This window comes from Ostrinia nubilalis, chromosome 23 (assembly GCF_963855985.1).
Source record: "Ostrinia nubilalis chromosome 23, ilOstNubi1.1, whole genome shotgun sequence".
Lineage (NCBI taxonomy): Eukaryota > Metazoa > Arthropoda > Insecta > Lepidoptera > Crambidae > Ostrinia > Ostrinia nubilalis.
Genome location: NC_087110.1, coordinates 10,511,915 through 10,533,616, shown reverse-complemented (window position 1 = coordinate 10,533,616; position 21,702 = coordinate 10,511,915). Strand labels below are relative to the sequence as shown.

General features: G+C 36.6%; 1 protein-coding gene and 3 non-coding genes across 4 annotated transcripts in view; 2 read left to right on the top strand and 2 right to left on the bottom strand.

Annotated features, from left to right (window-relative positions):
• LOC135083233 (uncharacterized) overlaps window positions 1–21,702 on the bottom strand; it is a 95,106-nt gene that overhangs the window by 49,416 nt on the left and 23,988 nt on the right. The gene's annotated exons all lie outside the window — the stretch shown is intronic.
• LOC135083539 (5S ribosomal RNA) lies at window positions 1,613–1,731 on the bottom strand. The gene has a single exon (XR_010259643.1). It is a non-coding gene; the product is annotated as a 5S ribosomal RNA (ribosomal RNA).
• Window positions 14,037–14,155, top strand: LOC135083538 (5S ribosomal RNA). The gene has a single exon (XR_010259642.1). It is a non-coding gene; the product is annotated as a 5S ribosomal RNA (ribosomal RNA).
• LOC135083537 (5S ribosomal RNA) lies at window positions 19,772–19,890 on the top strand. The gene has a single exon (XR_010259641.1). It is a non-coding gene; the product is annotated as a 5S ribosomal RNA (ribosomal RNA).

The window sequence follows — 21,702 nt, the reverse complement described above, 5'->3', positions numbered from 1 at the left end:
CGGCTGTATTGACTAGAAATTGTAAATAACGGCAATAAAGCTTGGTAATTTTTCTTAAATTTTTAATTCTAATAACAATTAAAGACGCTTAACCGCGTTTAAGCTAAGAAATGTAATGTAACTGCATTTTAGTTATGTAATCTTGCAGAGGCCAAGCAGTTAGCGGCTTTCTTATTTTTTTTATCTCAGGAACTAAACAAGATATAAAAATTTCGATAATAGTGCTAGATTAAGCATTTTTTTCTGATTCGGATGGTATTCAAAAGTCAAAATTGACAAATTGTGGGTTAACGGCATTATAGTGATTGGACGGCAGCGTTGGTAATCTTTGCAGTCAAAAAAAAGTTGAAAGGAAAAAAAGTTGAAAGGAAAAAAAGCTGTGGTTCATTACAAGGAATTAATAAAAAAGTAAGTAAGTAAGTAGTACCTAATAAAAACTAGTTAGGTATTACAATTTAAAACCAATTTGCGTGTCCGACACGGTCAAAAATCCGATGCGCTCGTGAAATATGTGACCGAATTAAGAAACGGGCACCGAATAGACAAATATCATAATAATAGTGTAAAATCGACGACAACACCTTGAAATGGTCGTGGCGAACCGATTGACTCTACGATTCATGCTTTTTTATAGTTTTGATCTTTATTGCAAACACTCACGACTGTTTTTAGTGATTTGGTTTTATAATTCTGCAATATTGTTGCGAAAAACTCAGCGTGAACTTTCAACTCTTATTGCTCAGTGATAGGGGTCATTTTTAATTGATTTATGGTAATTGCAAGTAGGAAGCAAGTTTTTCCGTTCAGCTGGTGGGAACGATGGTATCATTGTATGACGTGACCTTCCTTTGCTCATCAAGCGAAAGGCATGTGTTTATTGTTGTTGTAACGTAGTGGTAGATCCTTTGAACCCCACAGATTTATCTTATTGAGTCGTCTAAAACGGGAAGAAGAAATCGTCCCGTAAAAACGGGAAGAAGAAAAGCCCACCTAAACTATTGACTACCTACCTATTAAATACTTTGAGTATTTCTGCAGAAAAAAAAACTCAAATAGTAATTAATGCGAATCAAGATAGAATTTTATATTCCCAAAAGGTAAAATAGTTACAAAAATCAGAATGACAAAAATTATATGACATAGTAAAGTACCAATAAATACCTATTACCTATACCATATTTTATGTAACTTTTGCCAATAAAGAAATTCATTTCTATTTTGTGCATAATCTCTGTAGATTTGTAGGGAGGCGTTTTTAATACATTTTAATGCAGTCCATACAGTTTTTCTCTGTTGATTTCGTAAGTTACATCATTATTACAGTTTTTCCATGTCACTGAGCACTGTGAAGGGCTCTAAAAATAAAATGATTACTCCTACTAATTGACCAATTTACGATCGAACTCTTTTTCTGACATTTGAGTAAAGGCAAAAAACGTCTACGTTTTTTAGAAAATTCCATTGTAAGTTTTTTACAATGTCATTGCTTGCTTGATCGAAGACTTTCTAAATTGTGTGATTTATTGTTATGGGTAGGTACTTGATTAAAATCACCAAACAAAACCGTAACAATTTTAATTAAATATTGTATTTTTTATCAAAAGAAGCAAAAAGCCAACATCACGCGGTGTTCCCAGGCGGTCACCCATCCAAGTACTGACCGCGCCCGACGTTGCTTAACTTCGGTGATCGGACGAGAACCGGTGTTTTCAACGTGGTATGGACGTTGGCGACAGAGGAGGCGAATTTTAACATCATTTACTTTGCTAAACATGACGTTTCACTTTCCCGCCAAGAAGTTTAGCGGTTTTTTCAATGTTGGCAAGCATGTTGGTTAGGGTGTCCCTTATATGGCCGAAAAAAATTTTTTTTAGATATTGAAATGCATACCCTCTATTTCTTTTCGTACTACTCAGACATACTTAAATACAAAATTTCATCTTCCTACGTCCACATTAACCCGTGCCGACTTAGCTCTGAAGATTTTGAAAAATGCTGGTTTTAGCCCTTTCGTTATGTAGCTAAATCAATTAAAATATTTATTTTTTATAAAATATTTATAAAAAGAAGATAACATTACAGATCAGACAATATATTTTACTTTTGAGGGACCCTTTTTTACATTCTGGATACAGATTTCCATGCTCCTGAATATTGGCCTGATTTTTGCTACACTGTGCGTAGCAAAAAAAGCTTTTGCTCTTCCTTTGCAGTGATCAAACCATGAAAATCTTGCATAAGCTTTATAGCTCTTTCAGCTGTATCATTAACTACCCTTAAAGAAGCACTTTTTTGCCTTTAAATAGGCAACATCTTTATCTCATATAGAAATGTGTCTCAGGGGGAAATTATTATCAATTTTCAATCGAGAAAATAAATTTATACTCTTGACAGACATAAAACCACTCAATGGTTTTCCAGCAACAATAAATAAGGCAGTATTATTATCAATTCATTAAAAACAGGATAAAAAATTAGTACAAAGTCCTATTTACCATAGAAATAATCATACCTTCTTCAGATGGAATGTATCTCTTCCCAGAATCATACATACTCTCTCTTTGTACTTTTACTACAATATTGACGGTGTTTGTTCATGACCTTCATCATCAAAGAGTGATAAAACGGCAATTTCTTCTGATATGAAGTACCAAAGATGTTGACTAAACTTGCTCAGGGCTGCTTTGGAAATCAATTTGTCAACACTCTCATATACCTTTTGGAAAGTGGATGTCAAGAGCTCCTTAAGGCTTTCCTTAGAGCTGGTAAGCTGGTCGTGATGTCCTTGCGTTTGTATAGAATCTTGCGTAGTAAGAGATGATGATAAACCTCCGAAACATATTTGCTCTATTTTTTATTTATTTATTTATTTCATTTTCTTTGTCTTGCACTTTCTACTTTCTTAACTAACTTTTTGTCTACACCTTAACACTCTGGACGCCTTGGTTTTATTTGTTTTTGTTAAAATATTTTATTTGTTTTTAAATCCTTCTCACCGCGGCGCTTATAAATCTTGATTTTTTTAAATAATTTTTCTTGCAACTCCCTCCAAGCATGGTGAAGATACACAAGTTTTTTTACACAGTTAGGCTCTGGTAGGATTTATAGCTTTTCCCAAAATATAATACACTCCCGAATGATGAGATTAGAGGTTTCAATAACATTTAATTAACTTCGCAAAATATGTTAAAAACTACTGCAAAAACTTGACGATTAACGGTAAATTTGTGCCTATTATTTGATAAATTTACGTCCCCGACTAAGAAAATACTTTTTTTATTGCTTCTTAATTCCACAGCCATCTTCTAAATGTCAAACAATAGGTGTTTATCACGAGATTAATTAGAACAAATGACAAATACCGCGAATACGCACCGCTACTGCCGCGCAACATGTTTCGATGCAAGTCGGCACGGGTTATCGTACTCCAAATAAGGTAAAAATTTATTTCCGAGTGTTTTAGAGGCAAACAAACAAAACTAAGACCTATGCGTTACAAATTTAAAACTTTGAAAAATAAGGGACACCCTAATGTTGGTGACTCCGAAGCAGAAGTTTCGTAAATGTTACCGTCTGACTCTCACAAATCCGAAACATCGATTGAGACACTATCGATTTACAATTTGCATGACGCGTAATCGAGTTGGCCAACATCGATTTGGGTTTTAATTACAATTTTCGAGTCACCTACTTTGCTCACAGGTGTGAGAAGTAAAAAATAAAGACGTGAGAATGAATGGCAGGTGATTTCGCAAATTCAATGGTGAGTGTATAGAAATAGAGGCCATATTAGTGTGATAGAGAGTCAATGTCATTGATAATGATTATTCTACATAATAAATATACTATTACGATTGTGAGTAACGTGAAATAGCAATATTGATTGATGAATTCAGCGCACTATTTCATTGATTTTGAAACTGCATCGTAAGTAGGTATTTTGTTTGATATCGTAGGTTATTTGATTAATCATGTCAATTTTATAGTGATTGGGATGAATTAACTATCAATTTGTATTGATCGAATGCTTTAAGTTATAAAAAGAAAGGTGTCCAATGTCCAAGGTTTATATTCTGCAAGGACCATCGTAATTTGGACTTACACTTCGACTGCCTCAATTTGCTCAATGCGGTTGGCAGACAATAGGTAAGTTAGTTTATAGCTTCCATAGACAGTTTCCCATAGTCATCCCAAGACTGCAAAGTGCATGCAAACTGCAAAGAAACTGCATCAACTATGCGAGCTAAGTTTAAACTAACTTAGCTTAACTCTTGGTAATGGCATAATACCTAGACTAAGAGCTGGTGAACGCCAGACCTATCTGACGAACTTCAGAACTAATTTCCTCATCAGCCAGATAGTTTTGACAGTTCTAACTCCTTGCCAGACAATATGTTTAAGGCCAAAGCCACGATGACCCAAACTTCATGATGCACCAACATTCTAATCTAGGTAGGTATATGTAACTTTCAGCTTTTATTAATGACGTAGGTCTGGCGTTCACTAGCTCTTAGTCTATAAGCCTCATGCATAAAAAGTACAGCTCCAATTAACTAGGTGTGAAGTACCCCGATTTGTAATTCTCTCTCAACTACGAATCAATCAATTTCTCCGATAATGAAACAAAATAATTCACCCATCATGAAAGTTGAACCGCCATTTTGTATGATCTGTCATCTTGACATAATCTGTTGCGTTTCGATTCACGCACCGCCGCTTGAGATAATTCGTTGAGTAATTCCCGTAATAATTTATCATTCGGTCAATGATCGATACACTATGCCTCCATAAATTATTAGTTAGTTAGTAAATACATGCTAAAGTTGCTCTGTAAGTCTGTCTGTTACATTTTCATCACCAAACTAATGAAGCATGATTATTATCTTGGTAGATTGGAGCTTAAAGAATATAGGCTTGGGCTGGGTTGCACCATCTTACTTTAACTTTGACAAACGTCAAAAATCTGTCAAAATCCATACAAAACACACCGTTTAACTTTAAAGTTACGGTCAACGTTAGGTGGTGCAACTCACCCTTGGGCTTCTAAGTAAAACTTCATCATCATCATCATTTCAGCCTTAAGACGTCCACTCGTGAACATTACTTCTTTCAAATGTGATCGGAAAAATAAGGCACGAAACGTGATAAGGAGAGTCACAATTCTAGTACCTATCTACCTAAGGGACTAAAGATCTCTTCACAACTTCTACTTAAAACTTTCGTAAGAAAATAAGAAAATAACGAAAGAAAAGTTTTTATAGAGACTGCGAGAGACCAAATTTCGCGCTTACGAAGCTGCGTAACGGATAAAAACTAGTATGTAATAGGTAGTAGTAGCGAGTTAGCGACTAGCACTATAAGAAATAGGTAAACAATGAAGCGGTCAGTGTCTTTATAATTAGTAGTCAATTCATCAATCAATAAACATGCTACTCGCTAGTATTTATGAATATAAAAAAATGCTGGCAAGAGCACAATTAATTATATTGTGTAAGAATTCGGAGTAAATCAAACAAAACTCTACTATATCTTTTGCCAAGAAAAAGTTGTCAAATTATTTTCTGAAATATTGTTAATACTACTCGTATGTAATAAAGTTTCATTATTACGAATTATTGACTTATTTATTACCCGATCAAGACTTGTACAATGTCTGATCTTTATTACTTTTCAGTAGTAAATCCAAGAAAAAACGGAAAAGTGAAAAACTCCAGATTCTACAAATGCTGACGTAGAAATGGCTCTTCACAACATTTCGTAACCAAAACCAATGAAACCGAATCGTCAATAGCTAGGGATGCTACGACATATCGAAAAACCCATGATGTAACATCGATAATATCGAAGTAGGTAGTTTCCAATTTTAAAACAATAACTGAAAACTAACATGTTAATGGTTATAAGTTTTCTAAAATGTTAGTCTACATAGTTTTTACACTGTATTGTTTTCCTTGTAAAATAAAAATAAATAAAAATAAAATAAAATACACAAATCTAAAGAAGATGACTGAGAAGATATCAACCAATTTTGATGAGGCTCTTGACCTGCATCTCACTAGACTAGATGGAAAGTGATGATTAGGCCGAGTAGGGCATGTAATATCGGAAGGTTTTCAATTCCGATATTGGATTCCGATATTAAATCTCAATATCGGAATTCCGATATTAATATCGGAATTGAGTTCATGTACAAAATTAATATTTGGTTATATTCGTAAGAATTCTAGATTGTTTACAATAAAATAATGATTTTAATCAAAATCTTTAATTTGGTACAAAACAGCACTTCATAATTTTGAAGTACCTATTTTAAAACCATTTTTACGTTATGGGTATCCATTGCATTTGGTTTTTTATGTGACAAGAGGCAAATGAACAGACGGATCACCTGATAATGAATGGTTACTGATAATGAGCCTATCATCATCATCATCATCATTATTTCAGCCATAGGGCCTATACGGACTAGCAAATAATTAAAGTGTTTTTGTAAAATCACAGGTATCAAACAAACTTTTACTCCTTCATTATATTACCCTGTTTTATGTTGGCGGAACGAATTTTAGAGTCATTCAAATCACGTGTTACAAAAATTGTAGAGAGTGGTAAAAAACTTGAATATGCTTTTAATTTGTTCCTTTTTGATTATCTATGTACAACTCACAAAACCACGAGCCATCATCATCATCATGTCAGCCATAGGACGTCCACTGCTGAACACAGGCTCCGATGCTGATTTTCACAATGGCCGGTTGGTGGCGGCCTGCATTCAGCGCCTTCCTGCTACCTTTATGAGGTCGTCGGTCCACCTTGTGGTTATGAGTCCTACGCTGTGCTTTCCGGTACGTGGCCTCCACTTCAGAACCTTGCTGCTTCATCGTCCGTCTGTTTTGCGTACTAAGGCAGAACCGTTGGAAGACCTTATCACAATGCTCGAAGACCTTAATCGAGTTTCCCAACAGGTAGGCCTTCGGATGAATATGGAAAAAACGAAGCTTATGTCGAATGTCCATGTTGCTCCTTACCCAGTTTCGGTTAGGAGCTCGATTCTCGAGATTGTTGACAAGTAAATATGTCTATCTCGGACAAACGATCAGCTAGGTAGTTAGATGCAATTTCAAGAAAGAGGTAAATCGTCGAATATGAAGACGAAAGTCTTCAATTAGTGTGTGTTACTAATGATGATATACGGCTCGAAAACGTGGCCTTTGAATATAGGGGCACAACGTGCTATGGAGAGGGATAAGCTCGGTGTTTCTTTACGAGATCTAATCAGAAATGAGGAGCTCCGTAAACTTACTAAGGTCGCTGACATAGCCCGACGGATTAGCAAGCTGAAGTGGCAATGGGCAGGGCACATAGTACACAGAACTGTGCACATAGTATCCAGTGAAATTAATGTTTAAAAGGGAGTTGAGATGTCGTTCTTTGTTGACCAAGTACCTATGGCAAATGCTAAAATTGATTTAGAACAAGTTAAATTAGCCATAAATAGTAAAGATTGATTTAGAACAAGTTAAATTAGCCATAAATAGTAAAGATATTAAAATATTTGCAGTGGAACAAAAAGTGATGGTGATAGACATGAGAAAATCATTGGTCTTTGCTAATCATTTACTTTGGGCTTTGTGGCAGGTTGTGGCGAGTTTAAACGCTTTGTTTAAAATCTCAATTAAAACTTTTATCTGATTCCGATATTACGATATTGGGTCGCTCAATATCGGAATTGAAATATCGGATCTCGCAGTCCGAGATTCCGATATTACGAGATTCCGAGATTCCGATATTCATGCCCTAGGCCGAAGCTGAAGGTGGAAGCGAGCATCACTTGAATTTGAGGATGATTACCATGGTGAGATTTCACTGAGCTTATTACATTTACATTGCATTTTCAACAACAGACAGAACCTAAGATTTGAAAATCTAATCTAAGTCGCACAAAGCACAAAATATCAATAAAATTGTCTATGAACATTTTTGTTACCTACTTGATAGATATCGCTACAAAGTCAAACATCGATATTTTTATCGACATTCAAACAACTGCGTCTCTATCGATACCATTCAATAGCCCCATGGAAGACAAACATCGTGGCCCAGCATACCGAGTGTCCAACACTTTCGCCCACGCGCTACGCGAGAGTATGCAGGAAAGTTGTTTTTCTAACCTAAGGTAAGCAAAGGCATAGTGAATAAACAGCCTTTGGAACGTTTGTCATTTGGGAAAAATGACAGTTGAAGTGAGTGATGTTTTTTTTTGTATACTGATTAATATTAATTTAAATTAGTAAAACAGAAAGAAAAGCCCTAAAACATGGTGTAAAAACATACTAAGTAGTACGAGTACAAACAATAGCAAAGTCAATATTCATAGGTAAATGAGTGCCAAATGAATTCCTCATACTTATCTGATTTAAAACACCACTCAGACGCATTTCTGCAACTGCTGCATAGCATAGTCACAAAATATGAGCATAGTTCAAAATCAATAATTAAGAATTTCAATAATCAATAGGAAATAAAATAGATCTCAATGTAAAGTTTACAATAATCGCTTCCGATTCCGATAGATCTACAGCTGATTCGGCTACAATAACAATTACTGAACAAAATAACAGTCCACACTTCCTCAACACGGTTAATCGTGCCTCAGTAATCTATCCGAGTCGTTAGTAAGTAAATTACTATACTGCCGACATGATTGTTGAGGCCGTCTCACACAACACACCATATTGAGCACCACCGTCATTGGAAGGCAGTCTGACACCACACGATACACTACTATTCCAGAAAAACGTAGGTTGGTTGGGAAAACAAAGTTTTTAGCTTAGAAATTCTTTGTAACTTTTGTCATTTAATGATGAAGTCACGATCTTGATAAGAGATAAAACTGTAAGGATTAAGTTGAAACAGAATTAAGTTTTAACAACTTTTTTTTTTGGTTAGAGAAAGAAAATAATATTTTTGCTAGCGACACCTAGATATCTCGATGGTCAAACCTGTCGGGCAGACTAATTGTGCATCAGATCAGAGGTCCCATTGAAATGTTCTAAATCTTGACTGCACACACGGATGATACTCTAGCAGAACCGAGGTGTGGAAATTACTCGTAGGCCGAAGCCAGCCTCTCAGTGTGGCAAATACAAATAGAGCAGAGTCAGTAACTATTAACTAATCTGTGGCAGAGTTATCAATCTTTGCGCGCCATTATTGGCCAACAGTATCGTGTGTGAAGTCTCTTATTGTGCGTTATTGTATTCCACAGGTCTTTGCCTCTATTTGGCAACACGTGGGTCGGTTAGGTAAGAAGCCTTGACACGGGTTCATTCAGTGTGTGATCGGTAAATAAATAGTAAATACGAAACGCTTGAGTATTCTTGACAGGGTAATTGCGTGGCAGCCCTTAAGACTTCGGCTGGGTTGCACCATCTTACTTTAACTTTTTAACTTTAACAAACGTCAAAGATCTGTCAAACTCCATACAAAAAGCACCGGTTACCGTTATAGTTACTATTACGTTAGATTAATGTTTCAGCTCTGATTACAAGTTATAAGAACTTTAAGAAATTATAAATGCCAATCCAATACTATAGTTACTTCTAGAACGAGTTTCGTTCTATCAGAGCGTTTGTCGCTTTCACGTCACCTCGGATTATCTAAACACACAATACTGATACCGATCTATTTCGCGTAATTAGCTCATTCTTGCCTATTGTTTTGCCCATAATGGTGTTTGGGGTGACCATGGGCTTTAGTTTTGTAGAGACTTTGAGTTTTTGCTCTACCTTTCAATTTTCACTAAAAGATTTGCGTTAAACTCAGTACAGTACCTACCTACTCACTCTATCTAGGCCGCATTTTAAAAGTAAAAAGTTGTTGGCTTATGCCCGTTTTCACCATCAATCCCTCATTTTTAAAAGTGACCATTAAAAACTCATTAAAACTCATTAAAACTCATTTATTTCTGTAAATAGGCTTAAAAAAAGCACTTTTACACGTCCCAGTATTAACCCTACCACTGCTTCAGGACAATAAATGGGCCAGTGCTGAGAAGAAGCACTGGCCCATTTATTTATATTTACCCCTATGAAAACAAACTGCCTGATAAGTGTTACCATACCATAGGGTTACTTTAAAATTAGGGATTGATGGTGAAAACGGGCACTAAGCACTTACTTTTACTTAGACAAGAGACTTGAGTAAGTACCTACCTATTTTGCACGAAATGGTGTAGTTCAAAACTAATTTGAATTTTGAAACCGGACTTTAATTAAGATAAACTTTAATTGAAGTTAATTGTAAGAGTGACCAGTAATTTGAGAGATTAATGATACTTTACACGTTTCTATTAATTTTACTTTCTAAACAATACCAAAACAGTAATTTGTCTTACCAGCTGTTAATTAAAATAATTAATAACTTTATAAGATCGGTTATAATTTTTAGTGCGTGTTACAACTGGTCTACATTTAGTTACAACTATAAAGTTAATAAAATAATCTTCTTCTTCTTTTCGTGTCGACAACAAACCTACACAGTGTCAGCCCAAAACTCCGCTATAAAATAATGACAAAATAAAATAATGCTATGACAGGTTAGTATATTGTAAAATTAACGTCACAAATTAATAAAATTGTTAGAAGCGAAATTAATTAATAGTAATAAATATTAACTAAAAAGTAAGTAACTGATTTAAAAAAAAACCTTTCGCATCACTGACAAAATAGTGTACCAACTCAAAAATGTGTTGTTTTTCAAATTATGACTAATTATTGCATGACAAGCTGATATAAAAACTTACCTAAGTAAGTATATTGTATCAATTAGAAATACTTGTGAAGAAAACTAAAAATATAATAACTTGTTAGTCTTTTAGGCTGGGTTGTACCATCTTACTTTAACTTTGACTAACATTAAAAATCTGTCAAAATCCATACAAAAAGCACCGGTTATCGTCAAAGTTAAGGTCAAAGTTAGGTGGTGTACGGTGTACCTCAGCCTAAGTTAGGTTATGTATTTCAGCAGGGTTGTGGTTTCTGTTATAAATAAAAACCTTGTTAGTTAATCTCGTAGAATTATAGTAATAGTAGATAGAAAACAGTGGTTCCATTTACCACCTTAAGATAATGCAATCGCAAGCCCTTGGCGCAAACAAGTTTAAAAAACCAACCGCAAGTTACAAGAAAAACCTTTTATAGTAAGGCCATACATCCACCAGACATACTTGACCGGTTCCTTATCTGTGGTTAACTACTCGTAGATACCCTTAAATGATATGGAGACGTATTTTTTATGCAACAGAATTCCAATTAGAATGCGAAATCGCACGAACCGTATGCGAATTCATGATTTGTGCAAATTCAAATGCTAGTTTGAATTTTTATGCCTCCAAAGTACGTTTTATGGTATCTAGTATCTATGTATAATTATTTGTGATTATTAAATATAATTTTATCTTATTAAAATTTTTAGTTGTCAACACATCTGTGTCCCCGCACATACTAAAATGACTTGAACCCTACCTAAACTTATAAGTACAAAGTTTACAATTCATTAAGGCTATTCGTTCGTCACTAATTTCATAATAAATTAATGTTAACCATATTAATCTCGACTAATTATTTTTAAGTAGAATATTTTGTATTAACAAAAACGTGAGCTGATCCGGATACCGGTGATCCGGTGAATGTAAACAATAAATAAAAAATAGGATGATTAATTATTACAGAAAACAAGGAAAAAATTGAAAACAACACTTTCCTTTAACACATTTTCCTGAAAGTTAGTTTTACTTTTGCAAACAGTTTCGTTTACAACAAATAAATAAAAATCATCATGTATTTGGATTTATAAAATCATGTTTACAGACTTAGGTACTACATTGCGAAAAATACGCGAGTAAAAGCGTAAAATTTGTTATGAAAAATGGCGGGCGGCCGCGACGAATAACCACGTATCCCACTTTCCGCGTTTTCGTTGTCTTGATGTGGAATTCCAAGCCGCAAATATAATTATATGTATTATGTTAAAGCCGAAATGAAGCGTAATCGCCAATCGGTCTGTGGAGTGTGGTTGTGTAACCCGGCAGGTGCGGAGTAGTGATGTATAACATCAACTCGAATTTATTGCTTGGTTAATTTATTTATTTATCATACGACTAGAATCAGATGAATTTCATAGCACCTACATCTATCTATTTTTTCCATATTTACTCAACGCTTAAACTTACCCATGGACTACAAACATTTTAAAACCAAAATCAGCTAAGAGTAAATCGTTATCGAGTTTTAGCGAGACTGACGAACAGCAAATTATTTTTTACAGATTTCATGGGATGGTTGACTAGTTTTGAAAAGTGTACCAACACTAAAAAAAATAGAATAAGTTTGAGTTAAAAAAATCATGTAGGACTAGCAAATTAGGTTAAGAATAGATTTAAGTTACAGAGTGTGAACTTTAAATGTTACATCACTAGTAAATGATGGTAGAGAAAAGTCGCCAGTCCACTTAACCGTTTCGGAATGTGTCTGAAGATTCGCGGATCAAAATTAATACGCTTGGATACGATTAATGGCGGCTATCTCTTACACAGACAGACGAAAAATAATGGCTTCTTGATTACATTTAAATATTTGTGTTTATAACTATTAGATGGCGTAAAAAGTTAGCACGATGATATATCATTCATCAATGAGTATACGAGCGATGACATACTGTAGCATCTTACATAGCAACTTTTCTATGGCAATAATTTGATATGCTGGCGACTGTTCATTATAAAAACACATCCACCTATAGCAAAAAAAAAAACTTTTTTTTTTCATTTTTAAGTCTAAAAGGTGCATAACCTGTTGAGAGAGAAAAAAAATTGCAAGGTTATTATTGATGTATGTCGAGTTGTCAACTGTTCTTTAGGTACATAAACAATTACAATGCATATTAAACATAGTTTTACACTCCAGTAATAATATTATAGCTTGTGTTACGTTACAATTAATAAAGTTACACCGAATCTGATTTACAAAAGGTAAAAACAAACTTTTACCGGTCAGCGTGAAAGGTTAATAAAAGAGTTACGAAAGTGAAATGGCATTCAACTTTACGAACTAAAGTTATGGCCACCTGCAGCGCAGGTTGACCCTTGCGATTTGATTTGCCATTATCAACTCCATCGTTTCATTTACTTTGGTTATTTTATAATAATATTTGTTGAGATTCTGCCATCACTTATTACCTCCTATTGTTCTTCTTGACTGAGATTTGTAGGTAAAACAGCTGACTTCATAATCATGGTGTATTGGTGTCAGACTTGATTCTAGCTACTATGCTATAGGCGACTGACATAGCTTGAAGGGACCTACGGCCTACCACATTTCGATTAAAAAAAAATAAAGAAAAGTTTTTTATTTTGTCTATAATCTAAATCAAATCAAAAAAGTTTTATTGCATAAAAACTCCTGGTTATTTCTTCAATCAATATCTTCCTTTGCCAAAACCAAACGGTTCAATACTTCAAACTGGTTTGTAGTTTTTTTTTTGTAAAAAAAAACAGCGGTCACGAGTCCCTTACAAAGTTCGTTTGACCGCCCGTGCGTAAAATGACATAAATGAAAAACGTGTTTTTTTTCTTTTTGTCAATTTGTCGTACATAATTCTAGCTTCAATTTTTTTATTATTATATCACTGGCAAGGTAGCTTATTTTTATAGATCGCTGTCAGTTTCTTTGAACCGTCGGATGTTAGATAAAATAAAAATATGCATTAATTTATACTGCCTAAGGTCACTTTTGATTAGTCTACAAAAATAATAGCGTGTCCGGTACATATCTGTGCTGAGATTCGATGTCAAATACATTAAAATAAATTAATTAATAACCTACTACATAAATGGTTCAGAATTAAAAGGCTTATTGATTGATTGAAAATATCAGTACTACTGACTGCAGATAATATTAATTAACTGACTGAATAATTAGTCAGTCACTTATTAATATTTTTAATAGACGACTAAATTGGAATAAAGCAAAATGTATATCGCCAACGTCCATACCACGTTGAAAACACCGGTTCTCGTCCGATCACCGAAGTTAAGCAACGTCGGGCGCGGTCAGTACTTGGATGGGTGACCGCCTGGGAACACCGCGTGATGTTGGCTTTTTGCTATGTTTGCGTAACAGATCTAAAAATAATTTTAATATGCTAAAAAGTTTACATCTAGAAAGCTAAAATTTTTGGGTCACTTTCCCATTGCCAGTTAATGGCTCAAAATTCACGCTTTCGTGTCAAAAAATGCGCGTGTGGGTTTAATAAAGTCTAATTGCTAACAATGAGATGCCTTCCTACGCTGAGGCTGTGCAAATGAGCTAGAGGTGGGCGCCGATATAAAATTGGTCGGCGGCGGCGCGCCGACTTTTTGACTACGGCGGCGGCGGCGTCGGCGGCGTGACCTTGTTTGACCTTTATTTATTAGGTATTTTTTAAAAAAATCGGCTTTTTTAGTATCTTTCGCCAAGACTAATCAGGTGGATTGCAGTTGGTTGGGGTTTGACACGATAGAGCCACTGCCGCAATGGTTTACCCTAGTAAATTAGCTCTTTTGATCATAGATACTTTGATATTTGATTAGCGGGCTTGGCTGAGATCAGGTTTTCGTGTATTTCCTAAAGGCCAGCGTACCAATGTGCCGATAAAAGTACCCTTAACATGTATTTTTGAACTCTTTGGAGGCACATAGTTAATGTTGGATTAGCTGACTGTCGGTCGAATATTATGTTCAGATCTGTTTTATTTATATTAATATGGTCTTTCCGTGTCATCCTACGGTCCAGGTTTTTAATGCAACCTGATTGCAGTAATGTCGTGGTTTAGATTGGCCAGGGGATAAGTTTCACGTCTTAAATGATAACATGGTGAGACTTCGGGTCTTGCTTACATACGCCACTTGGTCAGTCAAGCATTAGTGGCATTTAGCTGACTTTGCAACAGTCTAGTCGCTTTAAGATCACAGTTACATTTGAAGAAGGCCGCAGCTTTCTGGTGTCTGGCTTACTTTACTAGTAAATGTTATCGAGTACCGGACCAAGTATAGAGTCCTGGGGTACTCCAGCTCTGCAGCTAAAAGAGAAAATTTTGTCAAGGAGTTTGATTTAAAACTGTCTGTCACTGAGATAAGACTTCATCAGCAAGTAGTAGAAGTGTGCTGGAAGGTACTTTTTAATTTCATGGAGTAGTCATTTATGCTAAACCCAGCTGAAGCCGCAGCGAAAGCAGACGTATAGGATTCTTTCTTTTCCAAACACATTGTACACAGATATGTGCGTTTCGATATCTCCCCTCTCCAGCTTACCCCAAGTAGCTCAAGGTGTACTGAGATGATGGGCCCTAGATGGGCACTGAAACGCCTGGACAGAGAGAGCCATAAACTGGCGTCACTGGTCGAAAGTTGGGCGACTGGCCCCGAGGAATTTGACCCCACAAGGCAGGCAGAGTGGTTCCGGGAGACCATGTCGCACGTGTGTGACGCGGCGATGCCCATGTGATTATACGAGGAGTACCAACAAGCAAAGAAAGAGCTTCAGGGTGCGATAGGGGCGGCTAAAAACGCCGACTGGGAGGAGCTCCTCTCCACCCTGATTCAGGATCCATGGGGGAGACCCTATAAGCTGGTTATGAACAAGCTCCGCATACGGGCTCCCCCACTCACCACCAGCATGGATCCTACCCTTCTTCGCACAGTTGTCGCAGCCCTCTTCCCTGAAGTCCGGTCTGATTTTACGCCGCCAGTCAGATACAGCGTGGCACAGGCAGATGCAGGGGATGCGCCCAATGTCACGGAAGGAGAGCTAGGGGCGGCTATCCTACGCCTACAAGCTAAGAACACCGCTCCTGGCCCCGATGGAATTCCGGGGAAGGCGTGGGTGCTTGCCCTTAAGAACGGGATGGAGCCGCGCTTTCGCACTCTGTTAACGGCGTGCCTAAGGGAGGGAGTCTTCCCGCGAGTGTGGAAAACGGGGAAGCTCTTCCTCCTGAGAAAAGACGGCCGGCCGGCTGATTCCCCATCAGCATACAGGTCCATTGTTCTGCTGGATGAGACGGCAAAACTTTTTGAGCGCGTCATTGCTGTCCGTCTAAAAAGACACTTAGATGGAACAGGCCCGAATTTGTCGCCTAACCAATTCGGTTTCCGCCGGGGTAGGTCAACCCTTGACGCTATAGCTGAACTGAGGGACATAGCGGAAAAGGAGGTAGCAAGAGGGGGGAGCGTTGTGGCAGTGTCCCTAGACATCGCCAACGCGTTTAACAGCCTTCCCCATAGCTGTATAGAGGAGGCCTTAAAACATCATGGGGTTCCTCTATACCTTCAGGCTATAATTCGTGCCTACCTAGCGGGAAGAGAAGTGACATTTCCAACGGCTAATGGCTGGGGTGGGAGGCCAGTTTCGTGCGGTGTCCCACAGGGTTCGGTCCTTGGGCCTCTCCTGTGGAACATCGGCTACGACTGGGCCATCCGCGATATTCGGCTGCCCGGTGTCATTCGTTACGCGGATGATACGCTCGTGGTAGCAACAGACAAGACGTATCGTGAGGCCGCTATTCGAGTCACGGCGGGAGTGGCACAGGTTGTTAAAAGCTATGTGCCCCGGCTACTGCAACTTGATTTTAGCGATTCTGCGGGCTATGTCAGTCACTTTGGTTCTGCGGGTAAGCGGAAACATGGCGGTCAACTCCTCAGATAGTCAGGTACAAAGATGTCCAGAAGCAGCATATGAAAAGATGCAAAATAGGCCCTCTCAAATCACAATGGGAAGGTTTGGCTGCACAGCGCCTAGAATGGCGGGAGATTGTGAAGAGGCGAATCCGCGAGTTCAAGGAGCAGCGCACAACTGAACTCGACGCGAAACGCGATGATGTAAATCCCGTCCATCTGCCGCCATTTGCTATAATTATGTTGGCGGCGTGCTCATACTCTCAATGTGCGAAGAGTTTGCCACGAAGATCGGCTATGTAAGCCATCTTCGGACGCACCAGCGCCGCCAAGACAGATAAGTCGAAGTGTTCACCATGACCGAAATCGGTCGGATGAATCATCATCATCAACAGGTCTCAAAGACAGGCATAGTTGCAAGTCTCGGATCAAGTCCAATACTTGATCTTATTTTTGGATTATCCATGTCGTTAGGTTTAAATAAACCGGCTTGTCATATAGCAAAGGTTTGAGATTTTTCTCGTCAGTTCGCACTCATGTATTACCGGAGTTAATAGGCGGAGAACACTGAGGGAGGTACTTTGTTGCCTTCCAGAGGTTGTGGTTCTTATTTGCATTCCGAGACATATTTTCCAATCTCTGTGTGAGTTATTCGCTTAAAGTATAATCCAATAGTATGGGTTGTCTGCCAGACGCAAGGCGGCGATTTTTTTCTTGACAGCAAGACGGACCGGCGCCTCTCGCGATCAATTATTTACTAGACCAAGCAGCAACTTGAATAATGTACTAGATTAACTGTTAATATAGATAGTATCAAGTTATTCAATCAATTTATTAGTATATCAACGGTATTAAGTTCGCCTTGTGTACCAATTTATATGGCATTAAAGAATAAACATTAAAGTTAGTTCTGCGTTCGAAACACAAATCCAGAAAGTACAGTATAGGAGAGGAATAAATTGCAAATAGTTGGTACAGTATCAGTATCGGCGCGCCGACAGCTGGTCGTCGGCGGCGGCGGCGTGAAAAAATTCGCGGCGGCGGCGGCGCGCCGGCGTGGCGCCCACCTCTAAAATGAGCACATAACCTACCCTCAAGGTCGAGCAAGCATGCGTAATGCTTAGCTATTTCGTTTGTAGGTGACACTTATGTTGTAACTTGGCATATTGATTGTTTTGCCTTTACAGCTTTAATTTGGGTCGCCCTTTGTATTGTAGGTTGAATAATTCATATTATTATGAATGTCATGTCTAGATGGCAAAGAGCGTAAGTAAGATTTTTTGATTTTATTGCTGTTGCATGTTTGTAAAAACCATTTTTGAGACTTGGAAATAGCACACATTCACTATACCAATACGGATCCCAATGAGATTGAAATTATTTGCAAAACGTATCAATTTAACCTGCGATCTGCATCTGACTTAAACGGTACTATTACTTATTCTGTGCTTAAACCGCGGAAAGGCATAGACAAATTAGATTTCTTGTTTTGTCGGCAGCTGTATTGGTTATGGTTGTTTATATCAATGCCAACTCACAATTAAACCAATCTCAACTCTTACGTAAACCAAATTAATGATAACAAGTGTTCAAAATAATGGCCCAACTCAAACTTCAACTATATTTGCATATCGTGCTATATTGAAAGAAAGTGGGTTGCTAATACATAATTTATGAATTTTAAGTACACAATTACTAAGTTAATGTTACTTAGACCATAAATAAGCAATTAAATGTTTCTATTATGCATGTGAATGACCTAATTTTAGCTTAAACATTAATTGACGCATAAAATATTGTTTATACAAAATCATGATTTGTTGAAAATAATTACAATGTTACATTTTCGCTAGTTAATGAGTCAAGTCGTGCGTAAACGCGTTCAAAATAAAAGGTTAATTAGTTTTTTTACAACTGGTTTAACTCGTACATACAACATAATAACATAAAAGTTGCAATTAAGTGAATATCATAATCAGCTACTTTACAATTTTATTACATAACGTTTGTGAAGGCATTCTGGTATTTAATACACAATTTTGCAATCCAATCAGTGATTAAATGGATGAAATTGGATAGTTTTAGAATTCAGCTACATTTGATGTATTTTTTAACTCACAGTAAGACATTAACCTGCGAAATACCTGTACATATTTGTTTCCCATCCCACACCAAGACAAATCATAAATAAAAACCCATCAATAGCTACAAACATTTCAGATAATGGATGGATGAACATTTCAGTTAATCATGGAAAGCGACAAAGTTACTAGTTAGTTGTTTTTACACCAATTTCACTCATTACTATCAAGTTTTTTTTCTATAGATTGGGTCATTAACTCGCAAAGAGGCGTACCGCAAAATCATTTCTCAAGGCTTCAAAATTTAATTGAAGAAAAAACATCGAAACTAGTTTGTGTGGAGAAACGTGATTTTACCAAAAACGAAACCCGGCGGGCGGTCTCCACAATAGCTACGTATGTCTGTAGAAACTTAAGAAAGCAGGTTTTATCACTTTTCGTCTGATACGTGCAATATGCTCAGAAAGTGGAAAAATATAAAGAATAAACGCATTAATTTAAATTTTGAGGTTATCCACTTATTCTTGGGAGACATTTGTAACAGTAATTTATAATGAGAAGGAATTTTTATATCCAAATGAATCGATGTGGTTTAATCAGTCCATGGTTATACGTAATATTTACTACAATATTTTGGTTGCATTGATGTTATTTTTTATGTGACGGACGACACAAAAAAAAGGCAACAAATAAAAAATAATTGACCCATATTGTAATGTAATGTTTATCTAACTGTAAACTAAAATACATGGCTATTTTAAAAATAATTCAACCAATACTACGTTGGTATTGCATAGCGTTGATAAAGACCTCGACATCGAGCAGTTATTATCACACGAACACCTAAGAATGCAGTGTTAAACACTGATTCACGAAAACTGCTCTTGTTCAGGGTTGACACTTGCTATTATTAGATAAGTCACTTTTTTCTGTACGACTTTTGTAGGCTCAAAGGAAAGTGATTCTTAAATACGTACCATCATTTGCCAACGTCCATACCACGTTGAAAACACCGGTTCTCGTCCGATCACCGAAGTTAAGCAACGTCGGGCGCGGTCAGTACTTGGATGGGTGACCGCCTGGGAACACCGCGTGATGTTGGCTTTTTGCTATTTCAAACAAAATGCATTTGAAACTTAAAAAATTAAACAAATTAAAACAATCTAACTCGTATTTAAGAACTAGATCTTTTTGACCAGTGATAATAATAACACAAAAAAACCTAGTCTATACAACCCTAGCTTAAACCTGTGTTGTCTGTGGTCTGCACTTATGTCACGCACCGTCCAATGCCGCGTTCGAATGGTGCGCAGTTACGCAAATATGCGCATATTTGCTGTGTCTATGATCTAGAACCACTGTGTCATCAATACGTGTCTATGGTCCATCTCTATTATCTTCAAATTAACTCTATGATATTGAGATGCAGATCATCATCACGATTTGAAACTAAATCTTAGATTACGTTAGTCACAAAATCCTAGCAATATTAATGCGAAAGTTTGTATGGATGTTAATGTTTGTTACTCTTTCACGCAAAAACTACTAAACTAATTTTGATGAAACTTTACAGTATTATTGGTTATACATCAGAATAACATATTACATCTTATACTTTACAATGATCTATGACAAATTGAGAAGCCGTGGGTACATATTTATAATTATATTAAAAATAATAAATAAAGGATGTATAAATAATTTTAAACAGCAATAAAATAAATATATGTACTAATATTAAAGATCTTTTGATTTAAAGTTAATTATCAGATCAGTTCAAATTATTGGAGAAAGTTCTAAGTGTATCTGGGGGCACGGCAGTGCCCCCACCAAGTCGAGCAAAAAAGCGGCACGGCCGTACCATCCTTTTCTCGAAGCAATTCAGGCCATTTTCGACCGCCTGTAACTTCGTTGTGGATAAAACTAGAAGGCTGAATTTTCATTAGCTATGCAGGCATTGTAAAGACACGGTATATTTAAAATTACATTCAATTTGAACCAGTAGTTTAAGAATTATAACGGGTCAAAGTTACTTAATTTTGTCACTCACTGACTCACTGACTGACTCACCGATCATCAAAATTCTAAGGCACTTCTAGCAGCTTCAAATTTGGAATATAAGTAGTGTTTGGTGTATGAATCAAGGAAAAACTAAAATATTTGGGGGCACGGTAGTGCAACCGCCAAGTCGAGTAAAATTTTTCAATTTCGGTCCAGTTTTCTAGATACATAACTGCTGTCTACAAAATACAAAAAGAAATGAGATTTGGGGGCACGGTAGTGCAACCGCCAAGTCGAGCAAAATTTTTCAATTTCGGTCCAGTTTTCTAGATACATAACTGCTGTCTACAAAATACAAAAAGAAATGAGATCCCATCAAAAACAATACTTGTCAAAAAAACCAAGTCTCGCAACTCAGTTGTTCTACGGTAAAAAGTTGTGAGATCCATGTAATACCAAGTCCAGGCCAGGAAATCTTTAACGTTTTACATAAATTATTGACTTGGCCATCGCACTAAATAATTTAATTTACACGTGTTTTCATGCGATGGCCAAGTCAATATATTTATGTAAAACGTTAAAGATTATTTTTACACTTCTCGTTATGAAGTACGAGTATTAATTCGTGTTTTTTTGATATTAGTACTTATATTTATACCAAACTCATTTTTAAATATTTAAGTATAAAAAAATACTTGAGAAACGGGGATTTTGTAAAATATTGCCTTAAAAAAATAGGACTAAAAAAATATGGAGCCCACACGTTTTTACACTTTTTTTAGTGTATTTTTTTCTACTTGTTAACTAATTACAGAGCGTGATTTAGTTAAATTAGAGAGAGTGAGATCCCTCTACAGGACGAATTGATAACTATTTCTACGCGCGCAAACCTAGTATACTCTAAGTTACTAAATA